This window comes from Pristiophorus japonicus, chromosome 25, assembly GCF_044704955.1.
Source record: "Pristiophorus japonicus isolate sPriJap1 chromosome 25, sPriJap1.hap1, whole genome shotgun sequence".
Taxonomy (NCBI): domain Eukaryota; kingdom Metazoa; phylum Chordata; class Chondrichthyes; family Pristiophoridae; genus Pristiophorus; species Pristiophorus japonicus.
Genome location: NC_092001.1, coordinates 19,104,173 through 19,117,229, shown reverse-complemented (window position 1 = coordinate 19,117,229; position 13,057 = coordinate 19,104,173). Strand labels below are relative to the sequence as shown.

Below are 13,057 nucleotides of genomic sequence, written 5' to 3'. Positions count from 1 at the left end.
GCCAGCTCAGCGAGGGCACAGCCAACACACCAGAACAGATATTTGTACCGAGGCGGTCCACCAGGGAAAGAAAGGCTCCCGACCGCCTCACCTTGTCAATAGTTTTCAGTTTGACTTTGGCGGGGGAGTGATGTTGTGTCTCTGTAAAGCATGCACTCCCATGTTTCACCACCAGGGAGCGCATCCCCTGAAGTTCCAAGGGATCCCAAGAGACTGTTGGATGCTCTCGTTACAAGTTATTACTCTGGAAAGTTTCAGACCGGGCACTTGTTCAGTGTTGCTGGAAGGCCCAGTGACCGGGATATCCTCTATCCGGGGTTTTCCTGAGCCTGTTCTCGGTGTACCGGGAGCTTTGGTCCGGGTCCGAGATTGCTTGCATCATGTGACAATGTACCCCGGACTGCTCTTGTTCCATTTTATCGTCCACAAGTTTTCATTTCAAAAATGTTTCCGCCAACAGGCGCGCAATCCCTTCTCTGCAAAACGTTCCTTTCACAAACATTTCTCTGACTGGAACTGCACCAAACAACAATGTTCCTTTCAAAGTCATTAAACTAACCAATTTACACGTCCGCAATTTTAAGGACAAGGACTGAAAGCGCATTGCGATCAGAAAATTGCCGGACCCCCTGTGGTCAATAACAGAGCTTTTGATGGTTCATCTCCGTACACACCTTCGAATTCAGGAGAACCTGTTTCGTGGTTTGAAGTTAAAGATAAACCCACGGGGCGGAGCCATCAGGCGCCTGGCAGCAATCAGCGACAGGAAGATGCAACTGAAGCAGGCCCGGCTATCACCGGCATTACCATCGCCGAATCCCCCGCCATCAGCAGCCTGGGATCACCATTGACCAGTAACTGAAGGGGATTGACAGGAGCAATGTTGAGAAGCCCGGCTAGCTCAGTCTGTAGAACATGAGGCTCTTAATCTCAGGGTCCTGGGTTCGAGCCCCACATCGGGTGAATTATTTTCCTTAAACTTTTATGTTGCTTTCACGGGAATTAATATTCTTTTGCACAATGAAAGAAATGCTAACTGTTTTGGTCTCCTTAATTAAGGAGCGATATACTTACATTGTAGGCAGTTCAGACAAGGTTCACGAGGATGCAGGAAGAATGTTCCCGATGACAATTTGGCAAAAATAATTAAAGTCTGTGAGATACTCAACCATTATTTCAATAATTAATCCACCCACAAGATTTGAGATACAACAAGGATCCATAGGTTTGCCAAGACCAGCCAGCTCACTTGGTCAAACATAAAACTCTTAATCTAGGGTTGGGGATTTGAGCCCCACGTTGGGTAAACAGCTTTTGTTGCAAGCCAGTAATGACATGGACTCTATAGCTAATCCACCCCATCTTACAGTAACACAGTCCCGCCTAAAGAATGACGAATTGTGGGTGACTGCATGTTGATCAGCAGAGAACTTCCTCCTCTCCGATTCCACTAAGGCTCAGCCTCCCACGATCATCTCTCGACAGGACAGGCTGCTGTCCAGATCGATTATACAGAGGGTTGGAATACAAGAGCAGGGAGGTTATTCTTGAACTGTTAGGCCACAGCTAGAGTACTGCAGGCAGTTCTGGTCACCACATTACAGCAAGGACGTGATTGCACTGGAGAGGGTCCATAGTAGGTTTATGAGGATGTTGCCGGGACTGGAGAATTTTAGCTCTGAGCAGAGATTGGATAGGCTGGGTTTGTTTTCCTTGGAACAAGAGATGCTGAGGGGAGAGGATTGAGGTGTATAAAATTATGAAGGGCCTGGATAGAGTGGACAGGAAGGACCTGTTTCCCTTAGAAGAGGGGTCAACAACCAGGGGGCACAGATTTCAAGTAATTGGTGGAAGGTTTAGAGGGAATTTGAGGGGAAATCACTGGAACTCACTGCCTGAAAGGGTGATCAAGGCAGAAACACTCAGCACATTTAAAAAGTACTTGGATGTGCATCTGAAGTGCCGTAACGTACAGGGCTACGGACCGAGAGCTGGAAAGTGGGACTGGGCTGGGGAGCTGTTTGTCGGCTGGCACGGACACGATGGGCCGAATGGCCTCCTTCCGTGGTGTAAATTTCTCTGATTCCATGACGAGCAATTAACATTTTAAACCAGTCTCCTAAAACACAGAGTGAGTAAAGTCAGATAGGGGATAACAATCCCTCAAGGGACACACAGGGTAAGATAAAGGAAAAAGGGAAGCTGAGGACAGATAGCGAGAACTCGACACTGCAGAAACTCGAGAGGAGTAAAAAAAGGAGCAGGGGTGCAGGATCAGAACAGCTCTATATTATTGGATGGTGGAGCAGGCTCGAGGGGCCGAATGGCCGACTCCTGCTCCTTACGTACTTGTGTTAATTGTTGAATCATTGCCCATTGCACGCACTTTACTTGAGGTGTCTGATTCAGAATGTTCATTGTAACATGTAATGAACATGTAACAGTGTAATATCTCCAAGTTGGCAGATGTCACTAAACTGGGTGGCGGTGTGAGCTGTGAGGGGGACGCTAAGTGGCTGCAGGGGGACTTGGACAGGTTAGGCGAGTGGGCAAATGCATGGCAGATGCAGTATAATGTGGATAAATGTGAGGTTATCCAGTTTGGGGACAAAAACACGAGGGCAGAATATTATCTGAATGGCGGCAGATTAGGAAAAGGGGCAGTGCAACGAGACCTGGTTGTCATGGTTCATCAGTCATTGAAAGTTGGCATGCAGTTACAGCAGGCGATGAAGAAGGCAAATGGTATGTTGGCATTCATAGCGAGGGGATTTGAGTTTCGGAGCAGGGAGGTCTTACTGCAGTTGTGCAGGGCCTTGGTGAGGCCCCACCTGGAATATTGTGTTCAGTTTTGGTCTCCTAATCTGAGGAAGGACGTTCTTGCTATTGTTGGAGTGCAACAAAGGTTCACCAGACTGATTCCCGGGATGGCAGGACTGACATATGAGGAGAGACTGGATCAACTAGGCCTGTATTCACTGGAGTTTAGAAGGATGAAAGGGGATCTCATAGAAACATTTAAAATTTGGATGGGACTGGACAGGTTCGATGCAGGAAGAATGTTCCCGATGTTGGGGAAGTCCAGAACCAGGGGACACAGTCTAAGGATAAGGGGCAAGCCGGACTGACATATGAGGAGAGACTGGATCAACTGGGTCTTTATACATTGAAATTTAGAAGGAAGAGCGGCGCTCTCATAGAAACATTTAAAATTCTGATGGGACTGGTTAGTGCCAACTGTAGCTCAGCTGTTACTTCATAAAACCAACTTTGTGAAAAGTTTGAATTTGTCTTAATGTAGTCGCTGCCTGGTGTTTTTGTTGTCATTTTCAATCTTCTTCTTTCACACTGAAACAAATGGTAACCCTATTTGTAAATTAGGAATGCGAGATTTTTAGAGAGCATATTTGAATGCTTCACAAAAACATTCTGATCACGACAGCTACAGGTTTCGATTCCCAGTTAGAGAAGTAATTTTGCTACCACCGTTTTTAATGAAAGCGAAGTAATTTAATTAAATTACACAGATGACCCAAAGCACTTCAGAGTGGTGTCAAAACAAATGAGTTGGTAATTAGAAATATGGAATGTTTGAAGTTGGATTTGAGTTTCTGGGATGGAGGATGAATAACCCTCTGTGCACTGGAACTGGGAAGGGTGAATAATGAATGAGTTGTTTCCGGGTTTGAAATCCGGCTTTTATCTGCTGGTATTAACCGATAGCATTGTTTAGCAGAATGAAAGAAATGCTAACATGATCACTGAGGGACAGTCGAAACTTCAACAACTTAATTTTAATAATTTGTGAAAGTTGAATCATAGAGGAAGTTTTATTCCCTTTCTGATTTTACACACTCTGTATTTTAGGAGACTGGATTTAAATGTTCAATGAGTCATCATGGAATCAGAGAAGTTTACAGCACGGAAGGAGGCCATTGTCACATGAACAATGAAGATTTAAAACCAGTTTTTGTTTCAGAAATAATATTTCCACTCGGTCTTGAACCGGGAACCTTTCGTGAGTGAGGCGAATGTGATAACTGCCACACTACAGAAACTGACGCCTAATTTTGTGCCCCAGAGAGAAATGTTCAGCAACAAGCTGAAATACTCAATCCCTCTCTGCAAAAAGTTCCTTTCACAACATCTCTCTGACCGGAACTGCACAAAACAAAAATATTCCTTTCAAGTGTGCAAATTATTTTCGTTTAACTTTTATTTTGCTTTCATGGTATAACATCGTTAAGGAATCGATAATCTTCTTTTGCACAACGAATGAAATGCTCACTGACGGAAAGTCAATCGGTCAATAATTGGTTCTGTGCTCTGCATGTTGGTAATGTAGTGAAGATGATCCAAAGATCGGTGGGAAAGCAAGTTGTGAGGAAGACACAAATAATCTGCAAATCGATTTCGATCGGCTCAGTGGCTGGGCAGTAATTTGTCAGATGGAGTATAATGTGGAAAAACTGAGGTTATCCACTGTGGTCGGGATAATAGTCAGGCCATCCTGACTATTCAGTGCTGTGTGTGGCCACCTGCAGGTTGATTTTGAACTTTTGTGTCCTGTTATGTGAAATAAATGAGGGCAGCAGGCGTATCTCTGCCTGACACCGGGAAAATAGTGAGACAGACCTTGGAGCAAGCATCTGGTTATTGCCAAAAAGCAATGGAAATATTGATTCTGGAAAACAAATGTCTGAAAGAACAATGACCCCGACCTGATTGGAACACAAAACCTTCGGATCTACCGTCAAACACACTACCGTTGCGCCACGAGGCCTACACAGTGCGGTGGAGATGTTCATCGAAATGAAGGTTCTGCAATACAAGGGGCTTGGAAATCAGGAGAACCAGTTTCGAGGTTTGAATTTCGAGATAAACCCATGGTGCAGAGCCAACAGATCCCTGGCAGCGATCAGTGACAGGAAGATGCAACTTAAGCAATCCTGACTAGCTAAGTCGGTAGAGTATGAGATGGTTAATCTCAGGGTTGTGAGTTCAAACCCCACGTTGGACGAATTATTTTCCTTGCACTTTTTTGGTGCTTTCACAGGAAAACATCATCAATGAACCCATAATCTTCTTTTGCACAATGAAAGAAATGCGAACTGAGGGAGAGTTGATCCTTTAATGATTTATTCTGTGCTCTGTATCAGAACACAAAAACCAGGAGCAGGAGTCGGCCATTTGGCCCTTCGAGCCTGCCTTCTTATGCACTGAAACACATTTTAACCGTGTTTTTAAATGAGCAGTGCGAGATATTTAGAGGGCACATTTCAATGCTTCACAAAACCATTCCTTTCGCTGCAGCCACCCAGGATCGGTTCCCGGTTTGAGAAGTCACTTTGATATCACTGTTTGTAATTGAAATGGCGTCATTTTATTCAGTTCGATGGATGTCCCAAAGCACTTCAGAGAGGTGTCCAAACAAATGAGTTTGTAATTAAAAACACTGAATGTCAGGATTGGGATTTGAACCCACGCCTCCAGAGGAGACAGTGACCTCAACCTACGCCTTAGACCGCTCGGCCATTCTGACTGTTGGATGCTCCTGTCGCAAGTTATTACACTGGAAAGTTTCAAAACGGGCACTTGTTCAGTGTAGCAGGAAGGCCCAGTGACCGTGATATCCTCTCCCCCGGGGTGTTCCTGAGCCTGTGCTCGATGTACGGGGAGCTTTGGCACGGGTCCGATGTAGCTTGCATGTGTAGCCTGCTTGCTGGCTTCAGGTGGTCTCTTACCAGTGTGATCAATTCTTCAAACGGCTTGCTTGCTGGTCTCTCGTGTGCCAGCTGTCCTTCATTGAAGCGTATGTTTTCGAGCCGCAGCTGGTCACGAGATGGGCTCTTCTCTTGTCTGCCTTATTGTCGCCTAACCAGTCTTTGGTTACAAAGCTTTGCTGGAGCCTTTCTATAAAGCCCTCCCAATTATCTCCAGCATTGTATTTTTCATCTGAGCAGTTGGTCGCCATTCTGTGGATTCTGTAATCCCGTAACTCGTCGCAACTGAAAAGTCCTGACCCTGTAATACAGACTCACACGAGGCACATACTGAAGTCAAGTTCATTCTGGACCTGCACCTTTATTACACAGCTCTCGAATGCCACACTTGCCTGAGACCTATCCTTATATACCTGTCTGGGAAAGGTATCCAGTGTCTCCTGCAAATGCACCCCTGGTGGTAAGGTAAGTTTGTGGTTACAGGTCATCTCTGGTTACAAACATGTATGGCATGGTAAGGTACAGTTAAGTACAGTAGTGTGAGATACATGACAGTATTGGCATTTATTGTGATTACAGCAATTATTAATCGTCTCACAGACCTCAATTATTTTTATGCGATGAATTGATCGAGGATTGAAACCAGGTTCGTGCGCCAGATCTTAACCCCTCGACCACCTGGGAACAGAACAGTTACGATACATGTCGATATACTTATATATATTTATATATGACCCTAAATATCAACGGCTACCTACCTAGACCTCGTGTTGCAACGGTAGTGTGTCTAACTTTGAGTGAGAGAAATTGTTCCACAGTGACACCCATCTCATCTTTTGTTCACTTTTAAACACTAGAAACTGAGACAGGGGAATAAATAGAGACACCAAAGCACAGGGTTATAGACAAGAGGAAGAGAGAAGGGGAAAAATACTGTCCCCACCCAGAACGAATGCAGAAACCCCTCTGCTGCGCTCGGGGTGACCACCCACAGCCTGGATACACTAACGTCCCAACAGCTCATTGACTGTCGGAGTGGGACTGTTCGGTGCTTCAGAGCACAGCCCGAAAAAGCAAAGTCACTGATTCCGTCTCATGTGCTCCTCCAATCAAGAAGAGCAACAAACTAAAAATGCTCCAATAATGGTTACACCTTATCTTCAGATTTGTTAAACAGTTGGTTCGTTGGTCTAGGGGTATGATTCTTCTTTCGGGGTTGATACTTGAAATTTGCGAGAGGTCCCGAGTTCAAATCCTGAACGTGCCCTCAATTTACCCAAGAATTTTGAAATTGCATCGAAATTTTGCAAAGAAGGCCTTGCATTTCTTCAACACTTTTCAGGAACTCATGACGCCCCAAAGCGCTTTATAGCCGTTGAGTTATGTTTGAAGTGTTGAAGTGTTGTATTGTGGGGAAAGATGTGCCCAAATCACCCCACACGAACCGCAAATCTTTGCGAAGGAGTTCGGTGCAAATAATCAGGTGCCTCAGGGACTTGGATTTTCTGTGAATGATTTTTGCTTGTACCTGCGTTCAAGCTGGAAACAGTAACTGGGCTTCCATCTCACGGGAGCAATGTGTAGCGGTTAGTGAGTAGGTGACCAGGTTGATGTGCGCCGCTTTCACTCTTTGAAATTTCACCAAACAAAGAATCGGTGAATCCAACTGTCCCTGTAAGCGACGGATTGAAGGGATCGCTGCTCCAAACAGAGCTGGAACACGCACAGTGCAGGAATAGGGTCCGCAACATTAAATGTCAAAGTTATTAAGCAGACAATAATTAAACATACACTTAACAGTACTTATAGCAAAACCATGCGAAAGTTAGCCGAAGAACTCAAACACGTTAGAGTTCCCAGCTCGGTGTACAAATTGATCAAACATTAATCGGATTCTAAAATATCTGTTCCAAATGGCACATTTTATATCTTTTCGTTAGCCCTGCTACGTGACAATTTTAACTTTTAATAGTATTACCGAACACAAGTGCCCAACTTCTGATGGAAGGTCATTAACCTGAAACGTTAACTCTGTTTCTCTCTCCACAGATGCTGCCTGACCTGCTCAGTTTTTCAGCATTTACTCTTTTTATTCTCCAAACTTATAATCAGAATATCACTTCCCTTGTCATCTTACTACACTCCTTCCTGATATGTAGCCTTGTCCTACAAACCAGGCTCCTTTCGGATGATTCAGGCATTCATTGGAATTATCACTTCTTAATGTTAACAATTATGTGATGTATGTAACGATGTAATACTTGCCACCAGAGCGCGAAACTGTTGGAGTCCTAATGGTCACCTGCCCACACGAACAGGGCCAGTATAAAACGTTGGCTGCCATGTAGTTCAGGCACACTGCAGATGTAATAAATAAGACTAAGATCTCACAAAATTTAGCTCACAGAACTCAGCCTCGGGGAGTTCTTCTATGCACAACAATTGGCGACGAGTAACAGAATTCGAATGTTCAAGCAACCATGTCTGCTGTTGGAATATTTGAGAGATCCAAAGAGGATGAGGATTGGGAAGCATTCGTCGAGCAGCTCGACCTGTACTTTGTGGCCAACGAGCTGGAAGGAGCCACGAACGTGGCCGAGCACAGGGCGGTTCTCCTCACCATCTGTGGGCCTAAAATATACAGCCTCATCTAGAATCTGCTCACACCGACAAAACCAAAGGAGAAGGAATATTCAGCGTTGTGCACACTGGTTTGGGACTACCTAAAGCCGAAGGAGAGTATCCTCATGGCCAGATATCGTTTTTACACGCACCATCGCTCTGGGGAGCAGGACCTGGCGGATTATGTCAGTGACCTGAGACACCTCGCGGGACTTTGCTATTTCGGAGCTGCGTTGGTGCAAATGCTGTGGGACTTTTACGTGCTGGGCATCAGCCACGAGGTCATTCTTCGAAAGCTGCTGGCTGCTGAAACCCGAGACCAGAGCAGGGCCATCGCGATCGCCCAGGCATGCATGGCCACAGACGATAACACCAAACAGATATCTTCTCAACAACGAAGCGCATCGGCAAGTACTGTGCATAAAATCATGTCGCTAGCAGGCCGAAATGCATATGGCAGGGTCTATACGTCTGTGGCTGCAAGACCTGTGATGACTCAGAGTCCGGCATCGGGGATCGATGTGAATCTATTAGCACCGTGTTGGTGCTGCGGGGATAATCCTCGGGCCCATCAATATCGATTCAAGCACTGCGTGTGCAAAGGCTGCACAACGATGGGGTACTTGCAGTGAATGTGCAAACGTGCTGTGACATACCACGTGGCAGAGGATGATCGATCCGGCACGGATTATGCAGCACAGGCAACTCAACCCGAGGAACAAGGACTCCCAGGTTCCGGTGGGGATGTTGCATTTTATCAGGGAGGCTTTGTGGGTGTGCCCGAACCGTTTCCTCTGCCCAGCTGGGGCTCGCTTACCGTGTCGGAGTTCTGAGTAGAGCGTTTGCTTAGAGAGTCTCGTGTTGGGCATGTGGACAATGTGGCAAGCCCAACGGAGCTGGCCGAGTGTGGTCAGTCCTTCAATGCGGGGGATGTTGGCCTGATCGAGAACATGATGTTGGTGCGTCTGTCCTCCCAGGGGATTTGCAGGATCTTGCGGAGACAGCCCTGGTGGTATTTCTCCAGTGATTTGAGATGTCTGCTGCATATAGTCCATGTCTCGGATCCATACCGCGGAGCAGTTATCACCACCGCCCTGCACACCATAAGCTTGGTGCCAGATTTGAAGTCCTGGTCTTCAAACACTCTCCTCCACTGGAGGCGGTGTTGGACCTCGTCTTCGATGTCTGCCCTTGCTGATAGTAGGTTCCCGAGGCGTGGAAAATGGTCCACGCTGTCGAAGGCCACACTTACAGCCTCCTTAAGTATAGCACCCTCATTCTATTCTCTTGAAACAAGCTCCTGAATTCTCGGCTAGCTGTGTAGGTTAGAGCTGTGATTTTATCCTGTGATAGATTCTATCATAGTGTTTCCGAAGTGTAGTAGTTATCACATTCGCCTCACACACGAAAGGTCCCCGGTCCGAAACCGGGCAGAAAGATCTTGAAAACTTGAAAATGGGCCGAATGGCTGACTCCTGTTCCTAACTCTTACGTTCTTATGATCTCTTGACCTTTCACAGGAGAACAAACTCTCCTCTGAACATGCATGAGAAAGCTCCAGAAAATATTTCCGTCCGAGGTGCTTTCGCGTGTGAGGCGAACGTGTTAACTGTTACACTGCGGAAACATCTCCACTTTCAGCGCCAGATTATCAAAATTAAACCGAATGAGATCGGGATAAAAGTTCCTCACATGCTCAGGGCAAAATATCTGATTGATGGTCCACAAAAGAATGAACAAACTTCAGCACGAGGTCAGACGGAAATGTTAAGCGAGCACGTGGACTGCTGACTTGCATTTTTGAGGAGTTGGTGATGACAAAACAAATGGGTTCCGCTTAAAGATCAGAAATGTCACAAGTGGGATTCGAACTCTCATCTTCAGAGGGAACTGCAATTTAAACACAGCACCTTAGACCGCTCGGCCATCCTGACTATGCCGTGCTTTACATGGCCACCTGCAGGTTGAATTTGAACTTTTGTATCCTGTCACATGAAATAAATAAGGGCAGCAGGCGTTTCTCTGCCTGTCACCAGGGAAACAGTGAGACAGACATTGCAGCAAGGGTCTGGTTATTGTCAAACAGCAAATGAAATATTCATTCTGGAAGAAAAATATCCAAAAAAACACTGACCCTAACGTGATTTGAACACGCAACCTTCTAATTTGGAATCAGACACACTACCGTTGCACCATGAGACCTACACAGTGAACTGGAGATTTTCGTCTATATGAAGGTTCTGCAATACAAGGGGCTTTAACCTGGCGCACTAACCTGGTTTCAATCCTCGATCAATTTATCGCATAAAAATAATTGAGGTCTGTGAGACGATTAATAATTGCTGTAAGCACCATGAATACCAATACTTTCTGTGATAGACCGAGCTTGCAGACTATCTGGCTTCTCCTGCACTTTGCCGGGCACGTGTTTCGGGTTTAATTTTGTAAACTGGGTGAGTTCGTTGATCGCGGGGAGATGGTAGGAGCCTCTGTGGCCCCACTGTGAGGATGTGGAAGTGAACACGGTGGCTGGGTGATCCGTGACATTTCTGTAAAGGGCAGCGGAGGAGAAGGATTGAGAACTTTCAGTGTGGGACAGAAGTTGTTTCAGGTGAGCCAACACATTCCCGATCAGCACAGAGGGAGCTCACTGGTCAGCTCCTCGCTGTGGGGGCTGTTGTATAAGAGGTTTCTGTAGTGTAGTGGTGATCACGTTTGCTTTACATGCGAAAAGTGCCTGGTTCAATCCCAGGCAGAAACATTATGTTTAAACTTGCTGTGGATGAAAAATCGGAGGCGAGTTTAGTCTCCCTGCAAATGCTGCCTGGCCTGCTGAGATTTCCAGCATTTGCTGTTTTTATTTGCTATTTATTCTCCTGGCAAAAGGGCTCCCTTATTCATTAATTGCTCTTTATTTCACCAATAAATAGATAACTTTGAGTGAGAGAAAACGGATCCACCGGGGACCTTTTGCGTGTGAGGCCAACGTGATATCCGCTACATTGCAGCCCATCAAAGGGCGAGAAACCACTGAATATAAAGGATGAGCTGACAAATATCAGGGGCAGTGCAGTCTGGTCAATGTCAAACCCTCCTTGCTTATTCAGCAGTGGCATGAACGGGACTCAGACGCCACAAATTTTAATTCAAGACAAAAATACAAGTAACACTTGCAAATCTTTTCAGTGTAAAATTCTTTCACTTTATTTGAAATGCTACTGCGTTGAATCTGAAAATACACACGGTGGGATTTTATCTTCACTACTGATTGTATTTTGTGTGCACGGTAGGGGTAGGAATAATCGGTGCTGATAAATTTAATAAAAGTTGCCCCAGATTCGTGGTGTCATCGGCAATGAACACTTTCAACCAGAGAGCTAAAATACATTGCGTAAAATGGGTTAACATGCATTGGAACATACGATCATGAGAAATAGGAGCAGGATTGGGCCATACGTCCCCTCGAGCCTGCTCCACCATTTAATACAATCATGGCTGATCTGATAATGGACTCAGGTCCATTTGCCTGCCCGCTCCCCAAAGCACAGGCCAAATGATTGAAGTATGGAGTGTCGCTGAGTTAGCATTTGTTTGATTGTGTGAAGAAGGTGAGGGGTAAATTAATGATGGTTTCCCGTGAAAGCAAGAGAAAAGATTTCGGACAAACCATCCGGTGACTGTCAGCTGAGCGCTGCTTTTGATACCTGGTGGGAATGGGCAGGGATTTTTAAGCCGCTTGTATTGCAGAACCTTCATATAGATGAACATCTCCAGCTCACTGTGTAGGCCTCGTAGTGCAACGGTAGTGTGTCTGAATCCAGATCAACAGGTTGTGTGTTGAAATCATGTTGGGGTATTGCTCTTTTGGATATTGTTCTTCCAGAATTAATATTTCCTTTGCTGTTTGGCAATAACCAGACCCTTGCTCCAAGGTCTGTCTCACTGGTTCCCCGGTGTCAGGCAGAGATACGCCTGCAGCCCTCAGTTATTTCATGTGACAGGACACTAAAGTTCAAAATCAACCTGGAGGTGGCCACACACAGCGCTGAATAGTCAGGATTGCCGGGCGGTCGAAGGTGCTGTGTTCAGGTCACTGTCTCCTCTACACGTGTGTTCAGCTTGAATTCCAATTCTAACAATAATTATCGTTAAACGGAACACATTTGTTTGACACCACAGCCAACTCCTTCAAAGTGGGATTCAGCAGTTCAGCTGCTCGCTTAACATTTCCGTCTGACCTGGTGCTGGAGTTTGTTAAAGAGAGTCAGTGCAGAAGATTCAACCTTTCACCTTATTCCTGAGCACCACCTTCTTACCTCAGGCCAGAAAGTCTCAAGCCGTACATTCCTGATCCTAACCACTCGCTGCTAAATGGCCAGCTCCTGTTCCGATGTGAAAGCAAGATAAAAGTTTTCGAACAAACCATCTGGTGACTGTCAGGTGAGCGCTGCTTGTGATACCTGGTGGGAATGGGCTGGGATTTTAAAGTCCCTTGTATTGCAGAACCCTCATATAGACGAACATCCCTTAACGACTGTGTAGACCTTGTGGTGCAACGGTAGTGCGCCTGACTCGAGATCAACCAGTTGCGTGTTTAAATCATGTCGTGGTCACTGTTGTTTTAGCAATTGCTGTTTCACAATAACCAGTCACTTGCTGCAATGTCTGCCTCACTGGTTAGTAGTGGTCGGGTTGGGGACAGCATCAAAGAA

General features: G+C 45.8%; 1 non-coding gene across 1 annotated transcript; it reads left to right on the top strand.

The window, feature by feature from the left end:
* The first annotated feature begins 11,033 nt into the window (after window positions 1–11,033).
* On the top strand, window positions 11,034–11,106 carry trnav-uac (transfer RNA valine (anticodon UAC)). The gene has a single exon. It is a non-coding gene; the product is annotated as a tRNA-Val (tRNA).
* The last annotated feature ends 1,951 nt before the right edge of the window (window positions 11,107–13,057 follow it).